The 12626-nt window shown below is 42.7% G+C and overlaps 1 protein-coding gene across 2 annotated transcripts in view; it reads right to left on the bottom strand.

The window, feature by feature from the left end:
* The window catches only part of PCDH15 (protocadherin related 15), a 2123136-nt gene that overhangs the window by 1261221 nt on the left and 849289 nt on the right, over window positions 1–12626 (bottom strand). The window lies entirely within an intron of this gene.

The following is a 12626-nucleotide window of genomic DNA, read 5'->3' as shown; positions in this document are numbered from 1 at the left end:
GGCACCCTTCTGCCGGTGATCGGTAGTGTCAGGGGGGGGGGTATCTTCCGGCAGGAGGGTTTGGGCACCCTCCTGCCGGCAATCGGACAGGTGGCCACTATACTTATCGCGGCAGGGAAATCCCTTGCCGCGATAAGTATAGCGGCCGCGTCTACTCTAACCCGATTCTGTAATCGGCATCTGTAACATGGACCCCGGTTACAGAATCGGGGTTTAGTGTAGGCCCGATTCTGTATAGGATGCCTCTCCTGGGCCGTCCTATACAAAATCCGGGCCAATGTGTCTAAGCTGTTTAATTAAGATATGTAATTTATTCACCCTTATAAAAGTGTAATGAGGGGTTTGGGATAAAGATTTATACTAAAGTATTTATATTTTCACAAGTTTTACTATATTTAAGGGAATTAAAACTAAAATTAAAAATAAAGGTGTTTTTTTTTTTTTTTTTTCAAAACTCATGAGGAGGTTGGTGTGTAAATTTCTTGGCAATGAGAGGATAGCTGAGCCTAGAGAGACATCTATGAAGTTTTGATTAAACTCTTGATATATTCTAAAGGCTCCTTTTACAAAGGTGCGTTAGGTCCTTAACGTGCGGAATAGCGCGCACCAGCCACTACCGCCTCCTTTTAAGCAGGCAGTAATTTTTCAGCTAGCGCACACTATAGCATGTGCTAATCTTGTGTGTGCACTAAAAACGCTAGCGCACCTTAGTAAAAGGAGCCCCAAGTTTAGTAAAAACGGTTTGATGAATGATTCGAAGAATGTATTTTTAAAACCTGCTTTCTTAAAGATTGTTTTTTGATCCTGGGAATAGTATATATATAATCTTATAAAGATCTCAGGATAAAAATACTTTTGTTGTGCCTTTGGGATTTTGATTTATCCTCCAAAAATGTTAGCACATGCAGATTATCAAGTTATTGCAGGATACTTGAGTACAACTTTCAGTGCTCTATTTTTTGCTATGGCGTAGCAAGGGGGGGGGGGGCGGTCCACCCCGGGTTCTGTCTTGATGGGGGTGCTGGTATCCATCCTCTTCTCCACCCTTCCCTCCCACTACTGCACACATCTTCCCCCATACCTCTTTAATGTTTGTGACGTGAGCAAAAAACCCCAACTTGCTGCTTGCGCCAGCGTCGGCTCTTCCTCTAATATCACTTCCTGAACCCACACCTAGGAAGTGATGTCAGAGGAAGAGTTGACGCTGGTGCGAGCAAGTTGGGGTTGCTACTTGTGCCATGAACGTTAAAGAGGTACAGGGGAAGGGGTACGGGCACGTGGCAGGAGGGGGTGGGGAAGGAGCGGATTGGAGTGGGGTGGAGAAGAGGGCGTCACTGCTAACAGCTTAGTCAAAGGACCCCTACAGCATTAGCATGCACTAATGCTGTATTGTATGTCAGTAATTCTAGCTAAAGATTTGAGCCTAAGGCAGGGGTGGGCAACTCCGGTCCTCGAGGGCCAGAATCCAGTCAGGTTTTCAGGATTTCCCCAATGAATATGCATTGAAAGCAGTGAATGGAAATAGATGTCATGCAAGTTCATTGGGGAAATCCTGAAAACCCAACTGAATTCCGGCCCTCGAAGACCGGAGTTGCCCACCCCTGGCCTAAGGTAATGGATTGTGCATAGGATCAGCAGGATTTGTAACCTGGCTTCTGTTTTCCCAGGAGGCCACAGTTCCTCGATGCAAGTCAAACCTCTCCTGCTAGGATTATGCACAAGGACATTTTTTTTCTGTTTGGTTTTGTTTTTGTTACCAATTTTTGGACATGTTTTTGTATATTTCAAAACATTATTTCTGATAAATTAAAAAATATACGATAGAGCTTTTCAATATACAGTGATCGGTTTAATGTGTTAATTTGTAAATGAATATACAAATAGGGCTCCTTTTACAAAGCTGCAATAGAGGTTTATACCGCGTCAGAACATTTACCTCGCTGGCCCACAGTAGAAACTTCTACCGCAGCTTTGTAAAAGCCAGCATAAATTTTTAATGTGCATTAAATAACCAAATACACATCTATTATCTCATGTACTTCTCCTTTACATACCTCCAACTGTCTCCTCCCCATATATGCTGAATCACCTCAAGTGCTGTAGAGAAAAACTATGATACTTGGCTCAGCATCGTGGCAATATAATCAACAGATGAAAAACAATAGCAGAATGTAAGAAATCATTGAGACAAATCTAGATACATAAAATTAGCATTCACACTTATCCTTGCGTCACCAAGTTAGGGACAACCAAAACAGGGTGTTTTTGTTTGGACTGAAGTGGAATCTGCAGTTGAAATCTGAAACTGTCGCACTCTACCCACATCCCTGGCAGAAGATGGTCACCCCCCCCCCCCCAGTAGAAAGAGGGTCACTTAACCCCCTATTGCCCCAGGTACAAAATAAGTAAGTACACGTATACTATGTAAAACTACTTTGATTATATCCACAGGATTTCTTAAGGTAGGCTTAGGGAGGACCTACAGATGGAAGGGAGGGGGATAGAAAATGACCATGTTGGGGAGAAAGAGATGGAGAGTGATTGTGTATGTGTGTGGGGGGGAGCGGGGGGAGAGGAGGGTTGGTTTCATCTGAAAATGTGCTGACAATGTCGACTGAAACTAAAGTATGGCTAAACCTGGATTTCAGGTTCTACATCAAGCTCCATTATAGTAAACCAAATTAATTATACATCAGATATTAATTCAAATACTGAAAAAAACCAACAACAACAATTAGCCACAGCTTTATTAATCCATAACATATCCTTAACTACAGAACACTTAGGGCTTCTTTTACTAAGGTGCGCTAGCGTTTTTAGCACACGCAGCAGATTAGTGCATGCTAACCCCACGCTACGCGGCTAGAACTAATGCCAGCTCAATGCTGGCGTTAACGTGTAACGTGTGCTATTCTGCATGTTAATGCCCTAACACAGCTTAGTAAAAGGAGCCCTTAATCCAGCAAAACTTCCCTAAACAAAGCCTTTCACCAATACAGACTTTTAGCACCCAAGACAGCCAGTCAGTAACAAACTAGCTCCCCCTACAACAACACACGCCTACTAGCATGACCCATGGTGACACAGGCCATCTTTTTTGACCAAAGTATATGAGTCGGGATGCTGTGGAATAAGACTAAAGGAGTAATTAGTTACCAAAATGAAAAGGTTTTTTCTTATGCAAGATAAAAGTATTATCTACTTGTTTTGTATTACTGGGGACTCTTTCTTGAAAAAGCCGCAGGGTGAAAATGTCAAACTGACAAGTCCTCACCCGACATTCATGGAGAATCAATATAGCATTTATGTAGACTCGATGCCCATAGCACCCAGATAAAACACCAGGGCATACCCCTTACCCCCATCTCCAACTGCACATTAGAAAATATGCAGAGACAGAACTGGGCAACCCAAGCAGCTGCAGAAAACAATGTATCCCACTAAGGCTGCTCAAATGGAAAACTGCAAATGGCTGCAGTGGGATTTGAACCAGGGTCTTCTGCTCTAACCATCAGGCGGGTCTAGGACAATTCATCACGGCCAGTTCATTGCGGCCTTTTCAGCGCAGCCGCTTCAACACTGAATCATCTCCCCACGATGAAATGGCCGCAGTGATTCATTTAAACTCTTATTATTCATTATAATCTTCTCCAGTTCAGCATTCAATTCTTACTTTTAATCAATTTCTTTTCAAGTTTTAATATATGGAATGAGAAGCTATAGACTTATCTTGCAGCACCACCTCATCATCCGACGTGAGCCCCGTTTCAATAATTTCATCAGGGAGCGAGATGCTAGTAGATCATTAGGCTAACAATTCCCCTTCATACCATCTGATCTGGAATTGACTTGTAAAGTAAACTTAGGAAGCCCCTATTTATGCCAGGGTTTTCTTGGCCCAAATACTGGCGCCTAACTCTATTTTAGGCATCTATAAGAACATGCCCAAGATCCACCCCTAACTGAAAATGATAGGTTTCAATTTAAGATAATTGGGGGCTCATAATCGAAAGAGAAAAACGTCCAAAATCTGGCCTAAGTCGGTACTTAGACTAACATTTCCCAAATATGTCCAAGTGCCGATAATAAAAAGCAGGTTTTGGTTGTATTTCTAAATGACCTAGGCCTTCATAGTGACACTGAACGACCAAAGCTAAGCGGGGCATTTTGGGAGGAGTGTCGAGGGCGGGAGTTGGGCGGGACGTGAGCCAGTTTAGACTTAGTCGTACAGCATATATAACCGAAAGTTATACAGCCCAGGATCGACGGAACTTGGACCTTGTGACCTAGATCATGTAAAACATGGTCTATGTCACAAAAACCCACCTAAAGTCACCAGATAAGCACTGCAAACACATAAAACAGACCCCCACACACTACTCTAGTGATCACCGCCCCCCCCCCATAAAAATATTAATCACACCTTTAAAATTCAGCCTCCAGACCATCATCACCTGGCTGCCTGGCATAGGAAAGCCTAGTCATCCAGCACAGAGGCGGCTTAAGCCGTCTTTGGGGTGAGTTATGGACCCATGGAGAGGAGGACCCATGCCCATAAGCCCCTGTAATCACTGCATTGATACTTAAACATCTGCACTCCCCTATACACCCCCAAAACCCTTTTGTACTGGCATATAAGTGGCTCCTGCAGCCATAAGGGCTATTAGGATGGTAGATAAGTGGGTCTAGGGGATTCTGGAGGTGGTTTGGGGGGCTCACCATGACCTATAAGGGAGCTGTAGTGAGGAGAAGACATGGCACCCTTTTTGTGAAGTTCACAGCAGTGCCCTGTAAGGTACCCCCCTATTTAGGTGCCATGTCCGGGTGTTCAGTCCATCACTTTGTAGACCCCTCCCATGTCCAAAAGGGCTTGTTTTAGGCATTTTTGACTTGGACGAAAAGTTGGATGGAAATGTGGTATAAAGATAGACGATTTAGTGGCTTGGACGATCAGATCGGCAGGATGTATAGTTAGATGATTTTCGAAAGAAAAAAAAATTTGGATGTATTTTTTGAAAATGTGTCCTAGGCTGTTTTTTACTATGGATGACTTGCAACTTAGACACAAACGGACTTAGACGTCCCTTTCGATTATATCCCTCCACCTGTATAAAGTGCTAATTGGCGATGAGGAATGGCCTAGTGGTACAGCTGTTGACTCAGCACCCTGAGGTTGTGGGATCAAATCCTAGCACTGCTCCTTGTGACCCTGGGCAAGTCAGTTAATCCTCCATTGCCCTGGGTATAAAATAAATACCAGTATAAATGTAAACAGCTTTGAATGTCTAATTACAAACAGACAATATACAAGTCCCATTCCCTTATTGACACCAATTAAAATTTTTAAATATTGAAGTTACCGTATATACTCAAATATAATCTGGGATTTTTGGGCCAAAAAACTGGCCCAAAAATAGGCATCCTGGTTTATATTTGGACCAGCACCCCCCTCCCAGACTTATTGCAGGCCACTGCCAGGCTCTGCGCCCTGACCCCCCTCCCTACCCTGTCCATCGTATCTGCTCTGCCGAACCCTGGTGGTCCAGAGATGCAGTGGTCAGGCATGAACTTTCTGCGTTCCTGCTCCGCTGCTAACCCGGTCGTTGGCTGCCGCGAGTTCTGTTTTCTGTAGCTGCTGAGTGGCACCAAGAAGGAGCGCGCTGCTGCTCGGCGCTGAGCGGCTCCCTGAGGTGGGGAGGGAAGGTGACTGGGAGCAGTGCCTGGAAGGGAGGGGGCTGGGTCACAGCCTGACAGGGAAGGGAGGGGGTACTGGGTGCAGAGCCTGGCAGGGCATGGTACTTGTATATTAAGCCACCTGACATAATTGAGTCAACCATTTTTCCTCCTTTTGGGGGGGAAATGGGGGTCTTGACTTATATTCAGATCGACTTATATTCGAGTATATACAGTAGGTGTCTAGATCGGCTGGTATGCTGATCTAGGCACCTAACTTTAGACATCTTTTATAGAATCAGGACCATTGTGCTTACAATTGCACATGGAAATCTGGGGGCACGCCTAAATTCTGGGTGTAATCTAATTGAATAATGAACCAATTAGTGCTGATAATTGGGTGCTAATAATTATCAGCGCTAATTTGACAATTAGAATTTCTGTGCATCTCACCAGGCAAATTCTATAAAGATGTGCATGTAAATTCTAGTGCAGGCATCTGAAAAAGGGGTGTGGCTATGGTAGGGGCATGGACATTTGAAGATTTTGTGCACACTTTTACAGAATGGGGTTCAGTTAGAGAAAATCCTCATGCCTAAAAGTTAGGCATGGATCCTGGCACTAGTCAATATTCTATAAACCGTGCCCAACTTGAAAAGTCGTTTATAGAAAAGCACTTAGTACTCATTCTTCTCCATGCTGATTTTTCTAACACCATATATATAGAATTTTGACCCAACTGTCAAAGCCAAAACTGACTAAGTTGTAGGTGAGCCAGGCAGTCATAGTGGAGTCAGCACTTAAGTGATAACTCTGACCGTGCTTAAATATGAGCTTTGTGAACATTTTGTGTAAGAAGTTTTATTGAGGCTCAATTAGGCACAAAAGAACAGGCACGGATGTGTGCTGGCATAGCCTCTCCATTCGCCACAAGTTTTCCCTACATACGTGAATAGATTAATTTGGTCACATGACGAAGTGTCACACGATGAACTATCTCGGCGATGAGTTGACACAGTAATGAAGTTCCTCAGTGATGAAATGTCAGAAGATTAAATGACTCAGGAACTGGAAGGTCATGAATTGTGAGGTAATGAAATATCTGTACACCATTTAGAAGAAGGGGGTCTGGGCCTTGAGCTTTTGGAAACACTGACTTCTCTCCTTTTCTATTTTCACTGTGAAATACAGTAACTACGCTTTCTAACATAATAACATAGTACATGTGGCAAGAGCTTGAGTTACAGTTCTCTGCAGACCCTATGAACTGGTTAATAATGGCTTCGCTCAGGATGAAAAAAAAACAAATGGAGACGATGACATAAGGCTTTCAAAATATGGCAGCTGGAGCTGTTGGAGAAGTGATAAAATACACAGAATGTTTGTTCTGCTATGGAACATGAAGACTTGCTGATATCCTGCTGCTATCAACAGAAGGTTTTCAGCTGTTCACAGCATATCATCATTTTTGTGAGATTGTACGAGGTCTGACACATCTCAATGGCCCCTGATTCAGGCGCTTTGTGCCAAAACACAGCCTGTGTAGGGTCATCAATAAAGGACTCCTGATAATCCCTTGCCTGATGGCCCTTGGTGCTTTCTTGTGTTTCTTGGTTTTGTTTCCTTTGACCCTCTTCACTGTTGAGAAAGATCTATATGTGCCATCTAGTCTGCCCGATCAGAGTTCTATCTGGCTTTCTGCGCAGGTTAGCCTTCTCCATGATGGAACAGGGCAGCTGGCAATGTGACACCTCATCAACCTCATACAGGCAGTTCTATGATTCAATCTTGGGACACAATAAGCGTCAGAACATTTACCTTGCTGGCCCATGGTAAAATGCTCTTATGCTGCTTAGTAAAGTCCAGCGTAAGCAATTAATCTGTGCAAACATTTGGGCATGCAAATCTGGGTGCCATATATAGAGCCTGGCCTGTTACATAATTCATATGTAAATATGGGTTACAGAAAGACATGGGGGAAGCCACTGCTTGCCCTGGATTGGTATCGTGGAATATTGCTATTCCTTGGATTTTGGCCAGGTACTAGTGGCCTAGATTGGCCACCATGAGAACAGGCTACTGGGCTTGATGGACCACTGGTCTGACCCAGTGAGATTATTCTTATGTTCGTAATTGCCCTTTAGGTGTTTTATTTATACATTTAGATTTAAAATATACTCTGTATGCCACTCAGGCAGCTTTAGAATGCTAGTGTGTATTTTAAGATTTTAGGCGATTTTATGTGATTATTGAAGTTTTATAAATGTTTTATTATGGATGTCTTCTTGCACCCTATCTAGTGCAATTTTTTTGAACAGGATGGACTAATATAGTAATAAATTAAATGAAATCCAAATGCTTTGCCTCCATTGCCTACCCCCAATTTAATTTTGAAGAAATTGATCATATTAATCTGTGATGATGAAAGTAAAGAGCTACTTCATCTTTGCTGACTACAGTTACAAGGGGCCGCTGAAAAGTTCGTAGCCCAACCTACCAAGATGGGGAAGTCTCCATCGAGGGCTATACCCGTGTAGTCCAGTGATTTTCACTTTATTCATTCTTTTTCCGACGGAACAAAAAAAGTGGAAAATCACTTGACTAAGCGTGTGCTAACCATGCGTTAAATATTAGCGCATGCTAACCACACGCTAAACACTAAGGGCTCTTTTTATCAAGGTGCGGTAGGCGGTTAATAACGCGCGTTCAACCGCCTGATACGCTAGTTGCTAACGCCTCCATTGACGAGGCGTTAGTTTTTAGGCTTGCCGCGGAGGTTAGCGCGTGATGAAATGTCCGACGCGCTAACTCCTGTAGCGTGCCTTGATAAAAGGAGCCCTAATGCATGCATGTTAGTCAATGGACACATTAGCGGTTAGTGCACGGTAAACGCGTGCTACAACGCATAGCGCACCTTAGTAAATCAGGGGGTAAAGTGCCCTTGATGGAGACTGCCCTAACTTTATTGGTTGGGCTGAAATCTTTTCAGCTGCTCCTCGGATCTTTTCATAGCCCTGGGTTTTTTTTGTTTTGTTTTTAAGAGATTAGAGATGGGAATGTCACAACTTGTATTATAGCATACAAAATGATGTGCAGTAAGTGTAACAATAGAACCTAATCACCACTCATAGTATTCAAGAACAAATTCCTCTAATTTTGTGAAATACCGCACATTTTTTACACACAAAGCAAGTTTATGTAAGCAAAAACTTTAAGCCTTACTGTGCAAGTCAAGACTGACGGGATTATGCTGATGCAAGCATACCATACTATAATGGTAGCTGTTGGTACTACTTCACATTAAATAAACAAGATCATTTGTTACACCCCCCAAAAAAATCAGCAAACATGATTTGAAAACAAAATTTTAAAGGGCTAGTTCCATCATGTTGCATCATCAATAATCCATCATTTAAATTCCTTTTCTTTCCCAGAATGGCCGTCTGCACCTTCTCTTTGGGTATCCAGTTCAATTACAATTGTTTTTTGTTGGGCTGCATCACCATAACTTTTGATCTGCAACTACCTGGGGATTGTGTCCCCGTTTTAGGTCCTTTCCCAATTATTTAGCTCAGTCATTGCAGTGACAGTCCTTTGTCCATTCCATTCCATTAGGGTAGCATATTTCTGTAGAGAAGTACGTAATTCCCAATCCTGTCCAACCACCGACTTAGGGGGTAACACTATGAAGCATTTTGCCCATTTAAAGCATGTTTTACATACTGGGAAAATTCCTTTTGTGAGCATATACAGTCTGACAAGAACATGTGTACTTTTATGTGATCGGTGCATAAGTATTCCTTGGTGGGGCAGTTAGTGAAGCTGGGCTGTACTACGACTACTATTAAGGATGAGCTAGCCCCCTGCTTAAGGGGGAAGCGACCACAAACAGGTCGAGGGTGGACGTGCAGAGAAGAAAGTAGGAGGAAGGGGAGGGGAATCCGGGAGTAGGGAGGGGATAGCCAGGGGTAGAGCGGAGCGGGATAGGCCAATTAGGAGTGGCAGGCATCGGGGAGGGGGGGAGGGCGGGGAGGAAGAGGCCTTGATGAGCAGCGCCGGAAGCAGGAGCGGCTGTCCGACACACTGGTCAGGCGGGAACATCGAGGCTTTCCCTCCCCCCCACCCCTTTAGACTCATCACAACTATAGGTGCAGCAGATGGATATCACAATGGGGTCAGAGACACAACACCCTGATAGGAGAAAACGCATGGATACATTATGGGTAGTAAAAAGAAATCGATAATGTAGCATTACTGAAGCAAGGCTGTGAACAGCGAAAGAGGCATGTCTTCCTGCTTGCATGGCGGGGAGGCCATGAGACATCTATGTCAGCAAATGGACCCCATCCTTAAATGGGAGAGAGGGAAGTGGGGGAAAGCTTGAATGGCTCCCCAGACATGCTGTGGAACCAGACGTTGAGTTAACTGTTACAAGAAAATGTTCAAGGTTCAGCAATATTTAGTTTTTGAAGCATGGGAAAATAAATGTTCATTATGATGGTTTGGAATGTTGGTGTTTAACTGTTTTAATGCTTGCAAGTTTTGATGTGCGGCATCTGTGGCTGCGGCCACTAATAAATCCACTTTTGTTGAAGAACACCTGTGGGAGTGTTATTTCATGACAGTGAAGCAAGGACAAACAGGAAGTGCTGAGTGTCCGGTTTGCTAATTATTTCTATAGTGCTACCAGACATACACAGTGCTGTACAGAGTCACAAAGAAGATAGTTCCTGCTCGAAAGAGCTTACAATCTAAACAGACAAGACAGACAAACAGGATGTCATATTCTTATGTTCTTAATACAGTTAAGGGGAACGGTTAATCTGCAGGCTGGGTTGGTTGGCAGTTGGGAGTAGGGTTGAAGGCTATATCAAAAAGGTGGGTTTTCAGTCTGATTTTAAACAAGTTAAGGGAAGGAGCTTGGCGGACAAACTCAGGTAATTTATTCCAGGCATAGGGGGCAGCTAGATGAAAGGAACAAAGTTTGGAATTGGCAGTGGAGGAGAAGGGTACAGCTAAGAGCAACTTTTTTGAGGGACGGCGTTCCCTGGGAGGTGTCTAAGGAGAGAGAAGAGATGAGATCTATTGAGGGGCAGCAAAATGAACACACTTGTAGGTCAGCAATAGGAGCTTGAACTGTATGCGAAGGCAGACAGGGAGCCAGTGCAGTGATTTAAGGAGAGGGAATGACATGATTTTAGTGAGATTGGCAGAAGATGAGTCGTGCAGCAGAGTTTTGCACAGTTTGCAAGGGGAGGGGCGGTACAGCGGGAGACCAGTTCGAAGTAGATTGCAGTAATCTAAGCGTGAGGTTACAAGAGTGTGGACAAGAGTCCGGGTAGTGTGCTCAAAGAGGAAAGGAAAATTTTGGTGATGAAGTAGAGACAGAAGTGACAGGCCTTAGCAGTTTGTTGGATGTGCGTAGAAAATGGGAGGTCAGAATCGAAGACGACTCCAGGGTTGCGATCAGAGGAGACTAGAACAATGACGGTATTATTTATTGTTAGGTTCATACATATGGGGAAAATCAGTAAATGGAGCATATAGTTAGGTGCTGAAAAAATCCATGCTAAGCTAGTATTTTGCAAACGACGTTCTTCGCAGAGTAACCTTTTCAAAAAAACAGGACTAGCTTGGCACACTTATACCTGCTGAAACCTAATGCTGACACACAACTAGTAGCAATTGAGAGTATTAAATGACACTATTTTTTAACATTGTACCTAAATTCTAGGAATACCCCTGACCAGCCCATGCCCCCTTTTGAGTTGCATACCTTAACATTTAGGTTTGCATCTTATAGATTTGAGTGCAGGGGGGATCCATTACATTAGTAATTTCTATTCTGCCATTGCCTTGCGGTTCAAGGAGGATTACATAAGAGTTGTCATGAAGTTACAAGATATATAGGCGGATTGCATAAGAATTGTCGTGAAATTAGGTAATACATGTTGGGTAATTTGAACATTTTAGATTTGATAAGGAGTAGACACTGTAGTAGGTGGAGCTTGGGAAGGATCCACTTGGTCATGATGACTGTGAATTAACAACAATTATTGTTTATTAATGGGTCTTTAATTAGTATGTGTACAGATCTAGGTAATATATAGAAATAAAACAACAAATGAAATTAGGTAATACCTTGTCTATTGGACTAACTCAGTGTATTTTATGATGAGCTTTGGAAGGTAACGTTTCTTCTTCAGATCAGAAATATGCAAAATGTTGACAAATATTAGTATATATAAGGAGAATATACTATTTGTCAACATTTGCTTATTTCTGATCTGAAGAAGAAAGGTTACCTTCCAAAGCTCATCATTAAAAGCACTGAGTTAGTCCAATAAAAAAGGTATTACCTTATTTCCTGTGGCCCCCTTTTATCAAGCCATGTTAGTTTTTTTGTGTTTTTTTTTTTAAATCACTGGCCGCTGTGGTGAAAGCTCTAATGCTCATAGGAATTCTATGAGCGTTGGAGCTTTTACTGCAGTGGCTGGCAATAAAAAACCCTATTGCGACTTGAAGAAAGGGGGGCTTTGTTTTGTGATTTTTTCTATATATTATCTTGAAAAGTGGACTAACATGGCCACTGCATCATTGCAATCAATGTGCAAATCTGGAATCCGCACCCAACTTTGGGTGATCTCTATAGAATCCAGGGGACTATTTATGTGCCTGGAATCAGGAGTAAATTTTTGGAAGAACACATGTACCTTACTATGGATAGTTCTGGAAGCCTATTTATTAAGGCATATATGCACCTGTCTTGTTTATAAAACAGGCCTAAAATAGATGCATTTCTGGAATTTGAGACACCCTGTTATTACATGGCCCTGTTAAAAATTATATACCACATTTCCAGATTCAAAGAACTGCCTAAAGAAATATGTTAAATATAACAGTAGAATTAAAATATTATAAAATTAATATCAGAAATGTGCCTTTGTTAGCAT

Source organism: Geotrypetes seraphini, chromosome 4, assembly GCF_902459505.1.
Source record: "Geotrypetes seraphini chromosome 4, aGeoSer1.1, whole genome shotgun sequence".
Taxonomy (NCBI): Eukaryota; Metazoa; Chordata; class Amphibia; order Gymnophiona; family Dermophiidae; genus Geotrypetes; species Geotrypetes seraphini.
Note: the sequence above shows the minus strand (reverse complement) of the source record. Positions and strands in the feature narration are given on the sequence as shown.